General features: G+C 43.7%; 1 pseudogene across 1 annotated transcript; it reads right to left on the minus strand.

Annotated features, from left to right (window-relative positions):
• Nucleotides 1–2083: 2083 nt before the first annotated feature.
• Nucleotides 2084–2548, minus strand: LOC306663770 (histone H2A.V-like; annotated as a pseudogene). The gene has a single exon. The product of its transcript is annotated as a histone H2A.V-like (transcript).
• Nucleotides 2549–19725: the final 17177 nt, after the last annotated feature.

Raw genomic sequence — 19725 nt, forward strand, 5'->3', positions numbered from 1 at the left:
AGAATGATGATACAACATATCAAAATCTCTGGGACACTATGAAAGTGGTACTAAGAGGAAAATTCATGTCATGGAGCGCATTCCAGAAGAGAATGAAAAGTCAACAACTAAATGACCTAACATTACAGCTCAAAGCCCTCGAAAAAGAATAACAGAACAACACCAAAAGTAGTAGAAGACAGGAAATAATTAAAATCAGAGCTGAAATCAATGAAATTGGAACAAGAGAAATAATTCAAAAAATCAACAAAACAAAAGTTGGTTCTTTGAAAAAGTAAACAAAATAGGCAAACCCTCAGCCACACTTACAAAGAGAAGGAGAGAGAAAACTCAAATTACTAAAATTTGTAATGAAAAAGGAAATGTCATAGCAGATACCACTGAAATACATAACATAATGAGAAGCTACTTTGAAAATCTATATTCCAATAAAATAGAAAATACTGACGACATCAACAAATTTCTAGAGACATATGATCCTCCCAAACTGAACCAGAAGGACATACACGATTTAAACAGATCAACATCAAGCAATGAAATAGAAGAAGACATCAAAAACCTACCATCCAAGAAAAGCCCTGGACCAGACGGATTCTCAGCCAAGTTCTACAAGACCTTCAAAGAAGAACTCATTCCAATGCTTCTCAAAGTATTCCAGGAAATAGAAAAGGAGGGAACCCTACCAAACTCACACTATGAAGCTAATATCACCCTCATACCCAAACCAAAGACACATCAAGGAAAGAAAATTTTAGACCAATATCTTTGATGAATACAGATGCAAAAATCCTTAACAAAATCCTGGCAAACTGTATCCAAAAACATATTAAGAAGATAGGATGAACGGGTTCATCCCGGGAATGCAAGATTGGTTCAATATCTGTAAATCAATAAATGTAATCCATCATATGAATAGACTTAAGGATAAGAATCATATGATTATTTTAATTGATGTAAAAAAAGCGTTTCTTAACCATACTGTTCTCTTTATTTTTGTGTATTTGTGAGAATTTCCATAATAAAATATTTTAAAAATTGAGTTTTGTTTTGATAGTGTTGTACTATAAAACATCAAAAAATTTCCTTCTTTAATGAAGATTTCCAGACAGAAAAATAGACTTTTCTGATGGACCATTAATTAGCACATTAACTTAAATCTTCGAACAGTTACTTAGAAACTGACAATAAAAATTAAATCTTAAAAGATTGTACAAATTAATGTATGTTACTATATCAATAAAAGACCACCACAAGTTGGAATTTTAAGCCAAAAGCAGAAAGGTTTGATAAATCTAACATTAATTCTAGGTAACAGTGTAGGCTCTTGAGTCAGTAAGATCTAGGTATATATCCAAGCTCTGCTCCATTCTATTAGTTCTCAATGTTTTTTGGCAGATCATTTAATTTTGGTGAACCTCAGGCTCCATGTCTATAAAGTGAAGATAATAAGAGTTCTTGATTAATGAAGCACTGACCACAGGGCCTGGCACGTGGTGAAGTGCTCAATAAAGGAATCCAGTAAATCTACTACCTCATTTCAGTCTTAAACGCACATTTTTCCATAATCTAACATCTCTGAAATTGAGATGTATCCTGTAATTGATGGCATTAATTCAAGGAGTTTTCCTTCCTTAGTGGTATATAATAAAATAATGGAGCATTGCTACAAATTGATAGCATCTAACATTCAATATAACATGGCATATCAATCATGATAAAGCTATATTCCCAATCTCTATTTTAAGATTATTCTGAATAATGAATTTGAATTAAAATTTCAAAAGCTGAGCAAAATATTTCCAATACATCACGAACAGAACAGTTTTGAGACAATTAATTTTGTAAAAAATGGTTTATCAATTCCATTTTTGTATAAAACATATGGGAGAAACCTAGCCAATCAACACACAACTGTCACCACATGAAAAGGTACCTTATCAAACTTCGAGTCTAAGGACATAAAATGTTTCTTTTCTTAGTATGTCTACAGTAATTGTCTATGCCTTTCCATTTAACTGTTTTAAAAATTCCCCATATCCCCATTGTCATCTTCTGTCTGAGTTACAGTACAATGACGGGAGGAAGAGGGTCAGTAAAACAACCCTCTAAGCAGTTTTCTGCTGTCCCTTCTTTCCCATCAGAGATTTGTGGATATGAGGGATCACACCACCCCCAGCGATGGTAGCCTTGATAAGAGAGTCCAACTCTTCATCACCACGAATTGCGAGCTGCAAGTGACATGGAGGGATATGCTTTAAGATCCTTGGAAGCATCACCTGCCAGCTCCAGCACCTCAGCAGTGAGGTACTCCAGAATCGCAGCACCATAGACCGCAGCAGTGGCCCCCACCCCTCCATGGCTTGTGGTGCGAGTCTTCAAGTGTCTGTGGATGCGGCCCACAGAAAACTGTAGTCCAGCTCTTTGTGAGCGAGACACTGCCTTGGCCTTGGCCTTCCCACTATCCTTTCCAGCTTTGCCTCCAGCCATGGTGTCGGCCGCCTCTGCCTCCGCTCTGTCGCGCGACCACCCGCTGCCGCCCCGGGCCATCGCAGCCCTAAAAAAAGCATTTGACAAAACACTCCTTCATGCCCAAAACACTAGAAAAAATAGGGATAGTAGGAACATACCTGAACATTGTAAAGGCTATTTATGCTAAGCCCATGGCCAACATTATTCTTAATGGAGAAAAACTGAAAGCATTCCCTTTAAAAACAGGAACAAGACAGGGATGTCCTCTTTCACCACTTCTATTCAACATCATCCTTGAAATACTCACTAGAGCAATTAAACTAAAGTAATTAAAGGGATACAAATAGGAAAAGAGAAACTCAAGCTGTCACTATTTGCTGATGACATGATTCTCTATTTAGAGGATCCAAAAAACTCTTCCAGAAAACTTGTAGACCTCATAAATGAATTCAGCAAAGTAGCAGAATATAAAATCAACATGCATAAATCTAAACCATTTTTATACATGAATGATGAAACATCTGAAAGGGAAATGAGGAAAACAACTCCACTCACAATAGCCTCAAAAAAAATTTAAATACTTGGGAATCGATCTAACCAAAGAGGTGAAAGATCTCTGCAATGAAAACTACAAAACATTAAAGAAAGAAATTGAAGAAGACTTTAGAATATTGAAAGATCTCTCATGTTCTTGGATAGGCAGAATTAGTATTATCAAAATGGTCATACTTCCAAAGGCATTATACAGATTTAATGCAATTCCAATTAAAATCCCTATGACATTTCTCATAGAAACAGAAAAGGCAATCATGAAATTCATCTGGAAGAACAAAAGATCCAGAATAGCCAAAGCAATCCTGGGCAGGAAAAGTGATGCAGGATGTATCACAATACCAGACCTTAAACCAATACCTTTTGGTATTGGCACCAAAATAGACAGGGAGACCAATGGTACAGGATAGAAGACACAGAGACATGCCCACATAAATACAGTTTTCTCATACTAGACAAAGGTGCCAAAAACTTACAATGGAGAAAAGATAGCATCTTCAACAAATGGTGCTGGCAAAACTGGAAATCCGTATGCAGTAAAATGAAGTTAAAACCCTATCTCTCACTCTGTACAAAACTCAACTCAAAATGGATCAAGGATCTAGGAATTAGACCTGAGACCCTGCAGCAAACAGAAGAAAAAGTAGGCCCGAATCTCCATCACATTGGCTTAGGACCAGACTTCCTTAACAAGACCCCCATAGCGCAAGAAATAAAAGCAAGAATCAATAAATGGGATAGATTCAAACTAAAAAGTTTTTTCTCAGCACAGGAAACAATCAATAATGTGAAAAGAGAACTGACATAATGGGAGAAAATCTTTTCCACACACACTTCAGACAGAGCACTCATCACCAAAGTTTATAGAGAACTTATAAAATTTTACACCATAAATACAAAGAACCCAATCAATAAATGGGCTAAAGAAATGGGCAGACACTTCACAGAAGAAGATCTACAGGTGATCAATAAATATATGAAAAAGTGCTCATCATCCCTAGTAATTAAAGAAATGCAAATTAAAATCACCCTAAGATTTCCTCTAACTCCAATTAGAATGGCTATTATCAAGAACACAAGCAATAATAAGTGATGGCGGATGTGGGGAAAAAGGCACACTCATACATTGCTGGTGGAATTGCAAATTGGTGCAACCACTCTGGAAAACAGTATGGAGATTCCTCAGAAAGCTTGGAATGGACCCACCATTTGACCCAGCTATCCCACTCCTCATCCTATACCCAAAGGACTTAAAATCAGCATACTACAGTGATGCAGCCACAACAATGTTCATAGCAGCTCAATTCACAATAGCTAGATTGTGGAACCAACCTAGATGTCCTTCAATTGACGAATGGATAAAGAAACTGTGGTACATATACACAGTGGAATATTACTGAGCCATAAAGAAGAATAAAATTATGGCATTTGCTGGTAAATGGATGAAGTTGGAAAATATCATGCTAAGCGAAATAAGCCAAGCCCAAAAAACCAAAGTCCTAATGTTTTCTCTGATAAGTGGATGACAATATATAATAAAGGGTGGTGGCAGGGGGAAGAGAAGAATGAAGGAACTTTGGATGGTGTAGAGGAAAATGGGGTGGGAGAGGGTAGGGGACAGAAAGATAGTAGACTAAGACAGACAGCATTACCCTATGTATATGTATGATTACATGAATGGTGTGAATCTACATTGTGTACAACTGTAGAAATGAAAAGTTGTACCCCATTTGTGTACAATGAATCAAAATGCAGTTTATAAAAATAAAAAAGATTTTAATAAAAAAAATTTTTAAATAAATAATAATTTTCCCAAATTTTTAATTCCTACAACTTGGAATGAGACAGGGACAAAGGACGGGTGGTCAGCATAAATAGTAAATGTTCAGTGGAAAAGATGGGGACTCATTGGCTAATTATCAAAGAAAAGGAAGTGAATTGCTAATACCTCCAGGGAATCAGTCCTCCCAACACAAGGAGCTGCTATTGAGGACCCCTGGGCTGCTCTTCTCCTGCCCTAGGCACTAGGCAGGTGCAGAGTGGGAGGAAGCCTGGAATCTACAAAAAGGAAAGACACACCCACTCCCAGGGTAAACCCAGCTCTGGGTGTCCTCCTGACTGGAAAGGGCCATCTCTGTCTCTCTCTCAAATAAAACTTGCTTTCAAGTGCTCTTGCCTTGGTGTTTTTCGGGTGTTTAACCAACACTGGAATTTCCAAGATTGGTATCAGATGGGGGCTCTCCAGGATCGCCGCCAAAGCAAGCTCCTCTGCAACTCACATCTTTCTGAGGCATGTCTTTTTGTCTCTTTCTTCTATCCGGAGGACAGTATTGGGCCCCTGTCAGCTAGTTAAACGCAGTTAGGGCAAGCTGCCAATCTGTCCTGTGGGTCAGCCATGTTGGGCTCTGCCAAAGCCATTTCTGAGTTTCCTGTCCAGCCTGGGAGCCAATGTGGCATCAGTAGATAGCCACCCCAGCCTTATCCTAGTTTGCCGAGTTAGCTGACTGGGGGAATGACGCAACTATGAAATTCTGGCCAGGGCTACTCCCTGGTGAATCTCAAAGGCTTCTCCACACATCTCCTCTCCTGACTGCCCAAGGGAGACTGGTTGATCCATCAGTATTGAGCAAAGGCCCCAGTAACACAAGCACCTCTGGATGAGTTGCCTGCACTCGCTCCTCAGAGCACCCTCTCCCCTTGCCACCTGACATTGAGAGGGACGTTTCATGGGATTGTTCATAGGAAAATTCTGGGTTCCCTTTCTTGGCACATTGGGCCTTTGCAAACGTGCAGGGATTCTCCCATGGTTCCTTCCGGGCTCCTGTGTGCCCAGCTAGCTCCTTTGATACAAAAAGGGAGACATATTCACATCCTTTTCATTTCAGCTTTTCCATAAACACTTCCAGTAAAAGGACATTAAGACTCTCACCCACTGGACAGCCTGCTGACCCTATGGAAATTTCCTTAGACCACAGCAAGTGTAACCTCTTCATTCCAGCTTTATTTCTAATGACCCTAGTTCCCCATAATTTCCTAAAATTCTGTGTGAATGAGGGACGATTAATACACACCAACTACATGAAAATATAGACACACGGAGTGGAGGAGTGTGCCCACTCCAGGCCTTTCCCAACCACATGGTCATATAGACACAGCAGAGGAGTGTGCCCACTCCAGGCCTTTCCCAACCACATGGTCATATAGACACAGGGGAGGAGTGTGCCCACTCCAGGCCTTTCCCAACCACATGGTCATGTAGACACACGGAGCGGAGGACTGTGCCCACTCCAGGTCTTTCCCAACCACTAAGTCATATAGACACGTGGAGCAGAGGAGTGTGCCCACTCCAGGCCTTTCCCAACTACATGGTCATATAGACACAGAGAGGAGGAGTGTGCCCACTCCAGGCCTTTCCCAAACACAAGGTCATATAGACACACGGAGCGGAGGAGTATGCCCACTCCAGGTCTTTCCCAACCACATGGTCATATAGACACAGCGAAGGAGTGTGCCCACTCCAGGCCTTTCCCAACCACAAGGTCATATAGACACATGGAGCAGAGGAGTGTGCCCACTCCAGGCCTTTCCCAACCACAAGGTCATATAGACACATGGAGTGGAGGAGTGTGCCCACTCCAGGTCTTTCCCAACCACATGGTCCTATAGACACAGCGAAGGAGTGTGCCCACTCCAGGCCTTTCCCAACCACATGGTCATATAGACACAGCGAAGGAGTGTACCCACTCCAGGCCTTTCCCAACCACAAGGTCATATAGACACAGCGAAGGAGTGTGCCCACTCCAGGCCTTTCCCAACCACATGGTCATGTAGACACATGCAGCGGAGGAGTGTGTCCACTCCAGGCCTTTCCCAACCACATGGTCATATAGACACATGGAGCGGAGCAGTGTGCCCACTCCAGGCCTTTCCCAACCACATGGTCGTGTAGACACATGGAGCGGAGGAGTGTGCCTACTCCAGGCCTTTCCCAACCACAAGGTCATATAGACACAGCGAAGGAGTGTGCCCACTCCAGGTCTTTCCCAACCACATGGTCATATAGACACATGGAGCGGAGGAGTGTGCCCACTCCAGGCCTTTCCCAACCACAAGGTCATATAGACACATGGAGCGGAGGAGTGTGCCCACTCCAGGCCTTTCCCAACCACATGGTCATATAGACACAGCGAAGGAGTGTGCCCACTCCAGGTCTTTCCCAACCACATGGTCATATAGACACATGGAGCGGAGGAGTGTGCCCACTCCAGGCCTTTCCCAACCACATGGTCATATAGACACAGCGAAGGAGTGTGCCCACTCCAGGCCTTTTCCAAACACATGGTCATATAGACACAGCGAAGGAGTGTGCCCACTCCAGGCCTTTCCCAACCACAAGGTCATATAGACACAGCGAAGGAGTGTGCCCACTCCAGGCCTTTCCCAACCACATGGTCATGTAGACACATGCAGCGGAGGAGTGTGTCCACTCCAGGTCTTTCCCAACCACATGGTCATATAGACACATGGAGTGGAGGAGTGTGCCCACTCAGGCCTTTCCCAACCACATGGTCATATAGACACATGCAGCGGAGGAGTGTGCCCACTCCAGGTCTTTCCCAACCACATGGTCATATAGACACAGCGAAGGAGTGTGCCCACTCCAGGCCTTTCCCAACCACATGGTCATATAGACACAGGGGAGGAGTGTGCCCACTCCAGGCCTTTCCCAACCACATGGTCATATAGACACAGGGGAGGAGCGTGCCCACTCCAGGCCTTTCCCAACCACATGGTCATATAGACACATGGAGCGGAGGAGTGTGCCCACTCCAGGCCTTTCCCAAACACATGGTCATATAGACACATGGAGCGGAGGAGTGTGCCCACTCCAGGCCTTTCCCAACCACATGGTCATATAGACACATGGAGCGGAGGAGTGTGCCCACTCCAGGCCTTTCCCAACCACATGGTCATATAGACACATGGAGCGGAGGAGTGTGCCCACTCCAGGCCTTTCCCAACCACATGGTCATGTAGACACACTGAGTGGAGGAGTGTGCCCACTCCAGGCCTTTCCCAACCACATGGTCATATAGACACAGCGAAGGAGTGTGCCCACTCCAGGCCTTTCCAAACCACATGGTCATATAGACACATGGAGCGAAGGAGTGTGCCCACTCCAGGCCTTTCCCAAACACATGGTCATATAGACACAGCGAAGGAGTGTGCCCACTCCAGGTCTTTCCCAACCACAAGGTCATATAGACACATGGAGTGGAGGAGTGTGCCCACTCCAGGTCTTTCCCAACCACATGGTCCTATAGACACAGCGAAGGAGTGTGCCCACTCCAGGCCTTTCCCAACCACATGGTCATATAGACACAGCGAAGGAGTGTGCCCACTCCAGGCCTTTCCCAACCACATGGTCATGTAGACACACTGAGTGGAGGAGTGTGCCCACTCCAGGCCTTTCCCAACCACATGGTCATATAGACACATGGAGCAGAGGAGTGTGCCCACTCCAGGCCTTTCCCAACCACATGGTCATGTAGACACACTGAGTGGAGGAGTGTGCCCACTCCAGGCCTTTCCTAACCACATGGTCATATAGACACATGGAGCAGAGGAGTGTGCCCACTCCAGGCCTTTCCCAACCACATGGTCATATAGACACAGCGAAGGAGTGTGCCCACTCCAGGCCTTTCCCAACCACAAGGTCATATAGACACAGCGAAGGAGTGTGCCCACTCCAGGCCTTTCCCAACCACAAGGTCATATAGACACAGCGAAGGAGTGTGCCCACTCCAGGCCTTTCCCAACCACATGGTCATATAGACACAGCGAAGGAGTGTGCCCACTCCAGGCCTTTCCCAACCACAAGGTCATATAGACACAGCGAAGGAGTGTGCCCACTCCAGGCCTTTCCCAACCACAAGGTCATATAGACACAGCGAAGGAGTGTGCCCACTCCAGGCCTTTCCCAACCACATGGTCATATAGACACAGCGAAGGAGTGTGCCCACTCCAGGCCTTTCCCAACCACAAGGTCATATAGACACAGCGAAGGAGTGTGCCCACTCCAGGCCTTTCCCAACCACATGGTCATGTAGACACACTGAGTGGAGGAGTGTGCCCACTCCAGGCCTTTCCTAACCACATGGTCATATAGACACATGGAGCAGAGGAGTGTGCCCACTCCAGGCCTTTCCCAACCACATGGTCATATAGACACAGCGAAGGAGTGTGCCCACTCCAGGCCTTTCCCAACCACAAGGTCATATAGACACAGCGAAGGAGTGTGCCCACTCCAGGCCTTTCCCAACCACAAGGTCATATAGACACAGCGAAGGAGTGTGCCCACTCCAGGCCTTTCCCAACCACATGGTCATATAGACACAGCGAAGGAGTGTGCCCACTCCAGGCCTTTCCCAACCACAAGGTCATATAGACACACGGAGCAGAGGAGTGTGCCCACTCCAGGCCTTTCCCAACCACATGGTCATATAGACACAGCGAAGGAGTGTGCCCACTCCAGGCCTTTCCCAACCACATGGTCATATAGACACACGGAGCAGAGGAGTGTGCCCACTCCAGGCCTTTCCCAACCACATGGTCATATAGACACATGGAGCAGAGGAGTGTGCCCACTCCAGGCCTTTCCCAACCACATGGTCATATAGACACATGGAGCAGAGGAGTGTGCCCACTCCAGGCCTTTCCCAACCACATGGTCATGTAGACACACTGAGTGGAGGAGTGTGCCCACTCCAGGCCTTTCCCAACCACATGGTCATATAGACACAGCGAAGGAGTGTGCCCACTCCAGGCCTTTCCCAACCACATGGTCATATAGACACATGGAGCGAAGGAGTGTGCCCACTCCAGGCCTTTCCCAACCACAAGGTCATATAGACACACGGAGCAGAGGAGTGTGCCCACTCCAGGCCTTTCCCAACCACATGGTCCTATAGACACAGCGAAGGAGTGTGCCCACTCCAGGCCTTTCCCAACCACATGGTCATATAGACACATGGAGCGGAGGAGTGTGCCCACTCCAGGCCTTTCCCAACCACATGGTCATATAGACACATGGAGCGGAGGAGTGTGCCCACTCCAGGCCTTTCCCAACCACATGGTCATATAGACACAGCGAAGGAGTGTGCCCACTCCAGGCCTTTCCCAACCACATGGTCATATAGACACAGCGAAGGAGTGTGCCCACTCCAGGCCTTTCCCAACCACAAGGTCATATAGACACACGGAGCAGAGGAGTGTGCCCACTCCAGGCCTTTCCCAACCACATGGTCATATAGACACAGCGAAGGAGTGTGCCCACTCCAGGCCTTTCCCAACCACATGGTCATATAGACACACGGAGCAGAGGAGTGTGCCCACTCCAGGCCTTTCCCAACCACATGGTCATATAGACACATGGAGCAGAGGAGTGTGCCCACTCCAGGCCTTTCCCAACCACATGGTCATATAGACACATGGAGCAGAGGAGTGTGCCCACTCCAGGCCTTTCCCAACCACATGGTCATGTAGACACACTGAGTGGAGGAGTGTGCCCACTCCAGGCCTTTCCCAACCACATGGTCATATAGACACAGCGAAGGAGTGTGCCCACTCCAGGCCTTTCCCAACCACATGGTCATATAGACACATGGAGCGAAGGAGTGTGCCCACTCCAGGCCTTTCCCAACCACAAGGTCATATAGACACACGGAGCAGAGGAGTGTGCCCACTCCAGGCCTTTCCCAACCACATGGTCCTATAGACACAGCGAAGGAGTGTGCCCACTCCAGGCCTTTCCCAACCACATGGTCATATAGACACATGGAGCAGAGGAGTGTGCCCACTCCAGGCCTTTCCCAACCACATGGTCATATAGACACATGGAGCAGAGGAGTGTGCCCACTCCAGGCCTTTCCCAACCACATGGTCATGTAGACACACTGAGTGGAGGAGTGTGCCCACTCCAGGCCTTTCCCAACCACATGGTCATATAGACACAGCGAAGGAGTGTGCCCACTCCAGGCCTTTCCCAACCACATGGTCATATAGACACATGGAGCGAAGGAGTGTGCCCACTCCAGGCCTTTCCCAACCACAAGGTCATATAGACACACGGAGCAGAGGAGTGTGCCCACTCCAGGCCTTTCCCAACCACATGGTCCTATAGACACAGCGAAGGAGTGTGCCCACTCCAGGCCTTTCCCAACCACATGGTCGTGTAGACACAGAGAGGAGGAGTGTGCCCACTCCAGGCCTTTCCCAACCACATGGTCATATAGACACAGCGAAGGAGTGTGCCCACTCCAGGCCTTTCCCAACCACATGGTCATATAGACACATGGAGTGGAGGAGTGTGCCCACTCCAGGCCTTTCCCAACCACATGGTCATATAGACACACGGAGCGGAGGAGTGTGCCCACTCCAGGCCTTTCCCAACCACATGGTCATGTAGACACACTGAGTGGTGAGTGTGCCCACTCCAGGCCTTTCCCAACCACATGGTCATGTAGACCCCGAGCGGAGGTTGTGCCCACTCCAGGCCTTTCCCAACCACATGGTCATATAGACACATGGAGTGGAGGAGTGTGCCCCCTACAGGCCTTTCCCAACCACATGGTCATGTGGACACACTGAGTGGAGGAGTGTGCCCACTCCAGGCCTTTCCCAACCACATGGTCATATAGACACACGGAGCGGAGGAGTGTGCCCACTCCAGGCCTTTCCCAACCACATGGTCATGTAGACACACTGAGTGGAGGAGTGTGCCCACTCCAGGCCTTTCCCAACCACATGGTCATATAGACACACTGAGTGGAGGAGTGTGCCCACTCCAGGCCTTTCCCAACCACATGGTCATATAGACACACGGAGCGGAGGAGTGTGCCCACTCCAGGCCTTTCCCAACCACATGGTCATGTAGACACACTGAGTGGAGGAGTGTGCCCACTCCAGGCCTTTCCCAACCACATGGTCATGTAGACACACGGAGCGGAGGAGTGTGCCCACTCCAGGCCTTTCCCAACCACATGGTCATATAGACACACTGAGTGGAGGAGTGTGCCCACTCCAGGCCTTTCCCAACCACATGGTCATATAGACACACGGAGCGGAGGAGTGTGCCCACTCCAGGCCTTTCCCAACCACATGGTCATGTAGACACACTGAGTGGAGGAGTGTGCCCACTCCAGGCCTTTCCCAACCACATGGTCATATAGACACACTGAGTGGAGGAGTGTGCCCACTCCAGGCCTTTCCCAACCACATGGTCATATAGACACACGGAGCGGAGGAGTGTGCCCACTCCAGGCCTTTCCCAACCACATGGTCATGTAGACACACTGAGTGGAGGAGTGTGCCCACTCCAGGCCTTTCCCAACCACATGGTCATGTAGACACACTGAGTGGAGGAGTGTGCCCACTCCAGGCCTTTCCCAACCACATGGTCATATAGACACACGGAGCGGAGGAGTGTGCCCACTCCAGGCCTTTCCCAACCACATGGTCATGTAGACACACTGAGTGGAGGAGTGTGCCCACTCCAGGCCTTTCCCAACCACATGGTCATATAGACACACGGAGCGGAGGAGTGTGCCCACTCCAGGCCTTTCCCAACCACAGGGTCCTGTAGACCCCGAGCGGAGGTTGTGCCCACTCCAGGCCTTACTTTTCCGCCCATGAGTTCTCACATTTTGAAGTTTATTAGTGGCAGTGGGAAATCAGTCCTTGCCCCTATATGTGGGGTCCTCTGTGCCACATCCCACATGGAGGAGGAAAGGTTAACTGCCAGAGGTGGATGTTGTCGGTATATCACTCAAAAAACTTATCTTCTCAATAAGCACTAAAGAGCCAATGCGAGTGTGCCTGTCATGCCTGGCCACAGCAGCGCTGGCCTCTTACAAGGAGTAGCCCAACTCTCCTTTATTTATAGACATACAAGTAAAGGGGACAAGACTGGGAGGAGTTTCTTCTGTGATGGACATGATAGAGTGGAGTTAGGGGAGTCGTTCTCTTAGGGGAAAGTTCCAGAAGGAGAGCCACCCAGCACCACATGCCTCCCAGCCGTTCCTGGAAGCCAGGCCTCTGTGTCACCTGGCTCAGCCTAGTCTGGTTCTGCTGAATGAGGATGGCTTCCCCTGATTCTGCAGGGTCTTTGGCAGATGGGACTCTCACATTCTCGCCAGTGAGGCAGCAATAAATCCAGCAGAACCAGGTAGCCACAGGCGAGTTTTTCTGACCGTCAGAAACTCACTTAGGAAGATGTCCCTGACAAAATGGACAGTTCTCCCCAGTGCAGGCACCTGAGTTCTGTTTTCTCTTATGCATATGTGAGCTTTGTTCTCAATAGCTATGTCAGGTTCACTGCTACCCTGCATACTGAAACGCTGAGATAAGTTTGACCCACAGATGCTCAAGAAAAAGCATTTCATTTCTTCTGCTGCCAGGCCTGGCCTGAATACAAACTCTCTGATGGAGAATCTTGGCTGCCAGAGGGAAATATAAATTTTAATATTATTTTACAGCTTAGCATGTTTTGCAAAAGGGAAGGAAAATGGTGAAAGTTCCCTACATCTGGCCTTTCTTTTCTTTAAGAGAAAATTCCAACTACACCAACAGTACCAATTAGACTCAGCTGTAGTCGCTGCCATGATAGGAGAGGGCCTCAAGGAATCACATGCTGAGGGAAGGAACAAGAAGGACCCAAAAATGTGCACCTTCTGCCATCCCCCAAGCACCACTCAGTCCTCCATACCCAGACATACCCTGATCTGCCCCAAGAAGCAGGTCAAATATACCACCTCTCCAGGAGATGCCAGGGCAGAATCTGGACCAGTTAAACTACATACCCCTTTCTCTCCCTCCAAGACGTGTGACGGATACAAGTAGATTAAGGGAGTTTGCGGAGGATCCAGAAACATGTACTGAGACATTTCAGGACTTATGTCAGGTGTCTGATCTCACCTAGAAGGTCCACTGCTATCACTCCACTGACCTTTAACCTCCAATGAAATGAGGCCACTCTAAAGCCACCGAACACCTTGAGGATGACCTGCATCTCTCCCACGCCCCAGCAGCACAAGGTAGAAGCAGACCTGATTGTCCATCCAGAACCCAAGCAGTTTCTATGGCTGATCCTGGAAGATCCAGATGATGAACAAGATGACTGGAAAATTAGAGGTTTACCGACGTTAATCCCTGTTGCTCTCAGAAGACCCAAACAAAAACCTACTATTTCAAGCTGTCCGAGATCCAAAAAGGCCCAAAGGAAAGTCGCAGTATCTTTCTGGAAAAACTCACAGAGAGAAAATGCACCACCCTGGATCCTGATTCCACAGAGGCTTACGTATGTTTAAAAGGTAAATTTATCATTCCCTCAGCCCGACATTTGGAAATCTTAAAAATTGGCAAGTGTCGCTGATCAATCCTAAGATGATATCCTCCAACTTATGACTTCTGTCTTTTATAACAGAGATCAGAAGTAAAGGAAGGAAAGGGAAAAAAGATTTAAAAAAAAAAAAGGCTGAGGTGCTGGTTATGGCCCTACAAGGAGTAAGCTCCCAGGGTAAAAAGGAGAATAAAAATGACCAAAATTCCCTACGAATGAGGTTTTGCCTCTCAAACTCAAAAACGTAGCTTTCCCTACTTCCATGAGGTCTCGCTCTCTCTCTCCCCAAAGCTTGCATCTGCAGTGTAAGCTGCAGCAGGTTATCCAAAACCGGTTTGGAACCAAAAAAGTGTCACTTTTAAATCCAAGCTACTGTGAGGCCTAAGTGACTATCTTACCTTCCCCTGCACTCTTAAATTCCGCTTTTCATAACAAGTTCCTCCCTAAACACTACAGCATAGGGAGAGAAAATTGAACACTCTCATATATGTCAGTCTTCTTTACCTTGAGAATCTTTACCCGGTGATTTCAGGACGCTAACATTCTTTGCATAACTGGACTGACTCTAAACTGACACAAAGGTGCACTCTGATCTGAGAAGGATGTTTTATTGCTCTACTTGCTCCTTTACGAATTATGGCCATGTCGCTTTTTTTAGAACTCTTGTATTTTTTTTTAATTTCTGTACGTTTGAGCTCATGGTTTTGTAGTGAATTCACATTTGATCCTGTTGCACCTAAATTACTGAATTTGTTCTGATCAGTCTTATTTTATCTAACTATGGAGGTTTTGCACTCTTTATCAGAGGCCAAGGGAAAACTCAAACCCTTGTGTCCTGTTGGGTCTTGTGTACATTTGTGGGCACCTGTGTATTGTGTGTCTGTACATGTGTCTTTGATCATTTACACAGTGCCAAAATTGGCACACAGATATATGTGGGCTCATAAATTAAAATTTAGGAATAGAAATTAATCCAAAACCTTTAGTTCATGTGACTTTTTAAAAGTTCAATTAGGTAAACAGATGAGAGTAAAGATGTCTTAAAATTACTAACAAGTAAGTTTTAGGTGGTCAGATTAATAGAGTGGTCAATTTTAGTGGTTAATTTTAGTGGTCAATTAATAAAGTATTGGTCTCTATAAAATGTCTAGAATTTAATATCCATTACTTCTAGGATTTTTCTTCAGAAAGGAAAAGATGGTTAATACTTTTAACCATACTTGTCTGATGTCTTGGTTTTTAAAGTTAAAAACAAGTAAATTAGATTTAACATGAATGGGATTAATCTTCATAAGTATGTTTATTAGAGGAGGCATCTGATTGATTTGCAAAGTTAAAATGCTAAAACAACAACTGCTAAATATAAAACTTACTCTTTACTTCTTAAGTTCTAAAAGGTAATATCTTTAAGCATTGAATGTGTTTTTATAAATTAATAAATGAAAAAATTTAAGATTGCTTTGTTTCTGAGTCTTCACTAAAAGCAAGATTTCTTAGAGGTGAGATTATATCAGGTGTAATTCTATATGCAAAGAGTACAAGAGATTTAAGTTGTGTTTCAATTAAAGTACTATAAAAAAACAAGTATTTCATCTCATTAAAATGGAATAATTTGTCTAAATTTGGAAATTTTACAAGGATTGTTTCATAATGTAAATTTTAAAAGGGTCAACAACTAGGGAAGAGACATAATAAAGTTCTAGGTATGAAAATATATTTTAATATGGAAAGTAGAAGAAAAAATATTTCTGGATGAGAAAGTTTTTGTGTGGTAAAGTAAAAAAGTTATAGAATATTAAGTTGCACAAAGTTTGGGGTGGGCAGATCTCAAAAAGTTTGTGTGTAACTAAGTTGGCTATAATTAGCACAATCAGCTAAAAGTTACCTAAGGCTTTTTCCTAAGGTCAAATATTAACATACTGATATAAACCAAAGTTTAATCCTCTATGTGTTAAAATAACAAGGATTTCTTAAGACATTAACCTGCTTTTATCTATCATGATAATTTTTTATGTCTGTTAAGTTTTATTATTTAGGAAAACTAGTCTTAAAGAAACTTGGATTTGTAAAACTCTGGTGAAGTAACAACTGTTATCTTAGAGTGTTGTACTATACTATGGATTCTAAATTTTTCTTTAAAAGATAAATTTGGTTAATATAAGAACATCAGTGTAAGTGTGGTGCTGTTACTTACTTCTTTATATACTAAATGTATTCATGTCCTACAAGTGTACAAGTCTTTACAACACAAGGTGTAAAAGGGCATTTTACTAAGCTGGTGTTCTCCAAACAAAAGTTCTCCAGCAATAGAGTCTTTCAGACTTACGTAAAAGTAAGAACTTTAGTTGAGAATTTGTTTATATCATTTAATATTTTGTAATTAGATAAGAATAACCTGTCATCAATAAGTTATGTATAATATTTTGTGTTACTCTTTATAGTAGGATGGGAATTTAAATATATTTTTTATTTTTATTTAATTTTTAGCTTTTGATTTTTTTACAGACTGCATTTGGTTCATCATACACAAATGGGGCACATCATTTTTTTTCTATGGTTGCACACAATGTAGATGCCTACCATTCATGTAGTCATACGTGTGCATAGGGTAATGACGTCTGTCTCACTCCACCATTCTTCATATCCCCTCCCTCTCATTTCCTTCTGCATATTCTAAAGTTCCTCATTATTCTCTTTCCCCATCCCCCCACCCCCATTATATATCATTCTCCACTTATCAGGAAAAACATTCAGCCTTTGGTTTTTTGAGCTTGGCCTGTTTCACTTAGCATGAATTTATTTGCATTTACTTCCATTTATTTGCAAATGCCATAATATTACTCTTCTTTATGACTGAATAGTATTTCATTGTGCATATATACCATAGTTTCTTTATCTATTCATCTGTTGAAGGGCATCTAGGTTGGTTCCACAATCTAGCTATTGTGAACTGAGCTGCTATAAACATTGATGTGACTGTGTTACTGTAGTGTGCTGATTTTAGGTCCTTTGGGTATAAACCAAGGGGTGGAATAGCTGGGTCAAATGGTGGGTCCATTCCAAGCTTTCTGAGGAATCTCCACACTGCTTTCCAGAGTGGCTCTGCTACTTTGCAACTGCTCCGCCAGCAATGTAAAAGTGTGCCTTTTTCCCCACATCCATGCCAACATCTGTTGTTTGTGTTCTTGATGATATTCATTCTAATTGAAGTAAGATGAAATCTTAGTTTTTTTAATTTGCATTTCTCTAATTACTAGAAATGTTGAACACATCTATTTATTTCATCTATTATTTTCATCTATTTATTAATTGCCCATGTGTCTTTTTCTGTAAAGTGTCCAGTTCCTTTGCCCATTTATTGATTGGGTTCTTTGTATTTTTGGTGTAGAGTTTTGTAAGTTCTTTATAAATTTTGGAGATAAGTGCTCTATGTGAAGTGCGTGTGGAAAAGATTTTCTCCCACTCTGTAGGCTCTCTCTTCACATTTTTTATTGTATTCTTTGCTGAGAAAAAGCTTTTTAGTTTGAGTCCATCTCATTTATTGATTCTTGCTTTGATTTCTTGTGTTTTGGGATTCTTATTGAGGAAGTCTGATCCTAAGCCAACATGATGAAGATTCGGCCCTACTTTGTCTTCTATTACGTGCAGGATCTCTGGTCTAATTCCTATGTCTTTGATCCATTTTGAGTTGAGTTTGTGCAGGGTGAGAGATAGGGGTTTAATTGCATTTTATTGCATATGGATTTCCAGTTTTGCCAGCACCATTTGTTGAAGATGCTATCTTTTCTCCATTGCATGTTTTTGGCTCCTTTGTCTAGTATGAGGTAACCATATTTATGTGGTTTTTGTCTCTGTGTCTTCTATTCTGTATCATTGGTCTGCCTGTCTATTTTGGTGACAATACCATGTTGTTTTTGTTACTGTTGCTCTGTAGTATAGTTTAATATCTGGTACTGTGATACCTCCTGCTTTACTATTTCTGTTCAAGATAGCTTTGGCTATTTGAGGTCTCTTGTTGTTCCAGATGAAGTTCGTGATTGCTTTCTCTATTTCTATGAGGAATGTCATTGGGATTTTAATTGGAATTGCATTGAATCTGTATAGTGCCTTTGGTGAATGGCCATTTTGACAATATTAATTCTGCCTATCTAAGAATATGGGAGATCTTTCCATCTTCGAAGGTTTTCTTCAATTTCTTTCTTTAAGGTTCTGTAGTTTTCATTGTAGAGGTCTTTCACCTCTTTTGTTAAATTAATTTCCAAGTATTTTATTTTTTTGAGGCTACTGTGAATGGAGTGGTTTTCCTAATTTCTCTTTCAGAGGATTCATCACTTATGAATAGAAATGCATTAGATTTATGTGTATTGATTTTATATCCTGCTACTTTGCTGAATTCACTTATTAGTTCTAGAAGTTTTCTAGTGGAGTTTTTTGGATCTTCTAAATATAGGATCATGTCATCAGCAGAAAGTGACAGCTTTAGTTCTTCTTTTCCTATTTGTATCCCTTTAATTTCTTTGGGTCTGTCTAATTGCTCTGGCAAGTGTTTTCAAGGACAATGTTGAATAGAAGTGGTGAAAGAGGACCTTCCCTGTCTTGTTCCTGTTTTTAAAGGGAATGCTTTCAGTTTTTCTCCATTAAGAATGATGTTGACCCTGGGCTTAGCATAAATAGCCTTTACAATGTTGAGGTGGTGTTCCTACTATTCCTATTTTTTCTAGTGTTTTAAGCATGAAGGGGTGCTGTATTTTATCAAAATGCTTTCTCAGCATCAATTGAAATATTATGTGATTCTTAACTTTAAGTCTATTGATGTGATGATGAATTACATTTATTGATTTCTGAATGTTGAACCAACCTTGCATCCCTGGGATAAACCCCACTTGATCATGGTCCACTATCTTTTTAATATATTTTTGTATGCAATTTACCAGTATTTTGTTAAGGAGTTTTGCATCTATGTTCATCAGGAATATTGGTCTAAAGTTTTCTTTCCTTGATGTGTCTTTGTCTGGTTTTGGTATCAGAGTGATACTAGCCTCGTAGAATGAATTTGGAAGGGTTCCCTCCTTTTCTATTTCTTGAAATACTTTGAGGAGTATTGGTATCAGTTCTTCTTTAAAGGTCTTGTAGAATTTGGCTGAGAATCCATCCGCTCCGGGGCTTTTCTTGGTTGGTAGGCTTTTGATGGCTTCTTCTATTTCGGTGCTTGAAACTGACCTGTTTAGATTTTGTATGTCTTCCTGATTCAGTTTAGGAGGATCATATGTCTCTAAAAATTTGTCGATGTCTTCAATATTTCTATT

The sequence above is a fragment of the Sciurus vulgaris genome, assembly GCF_902686455.1.
Source record: "Sciurus vulgaris genome assembly, chromosome: 6".
In the NCBI taxonomy this organism is placed as follows: Eukaryota; Metazoa; Chordata; class Mammalia; order Rodentia; family Sciuridae; genus Sciurus; species Sciurus vulgaris.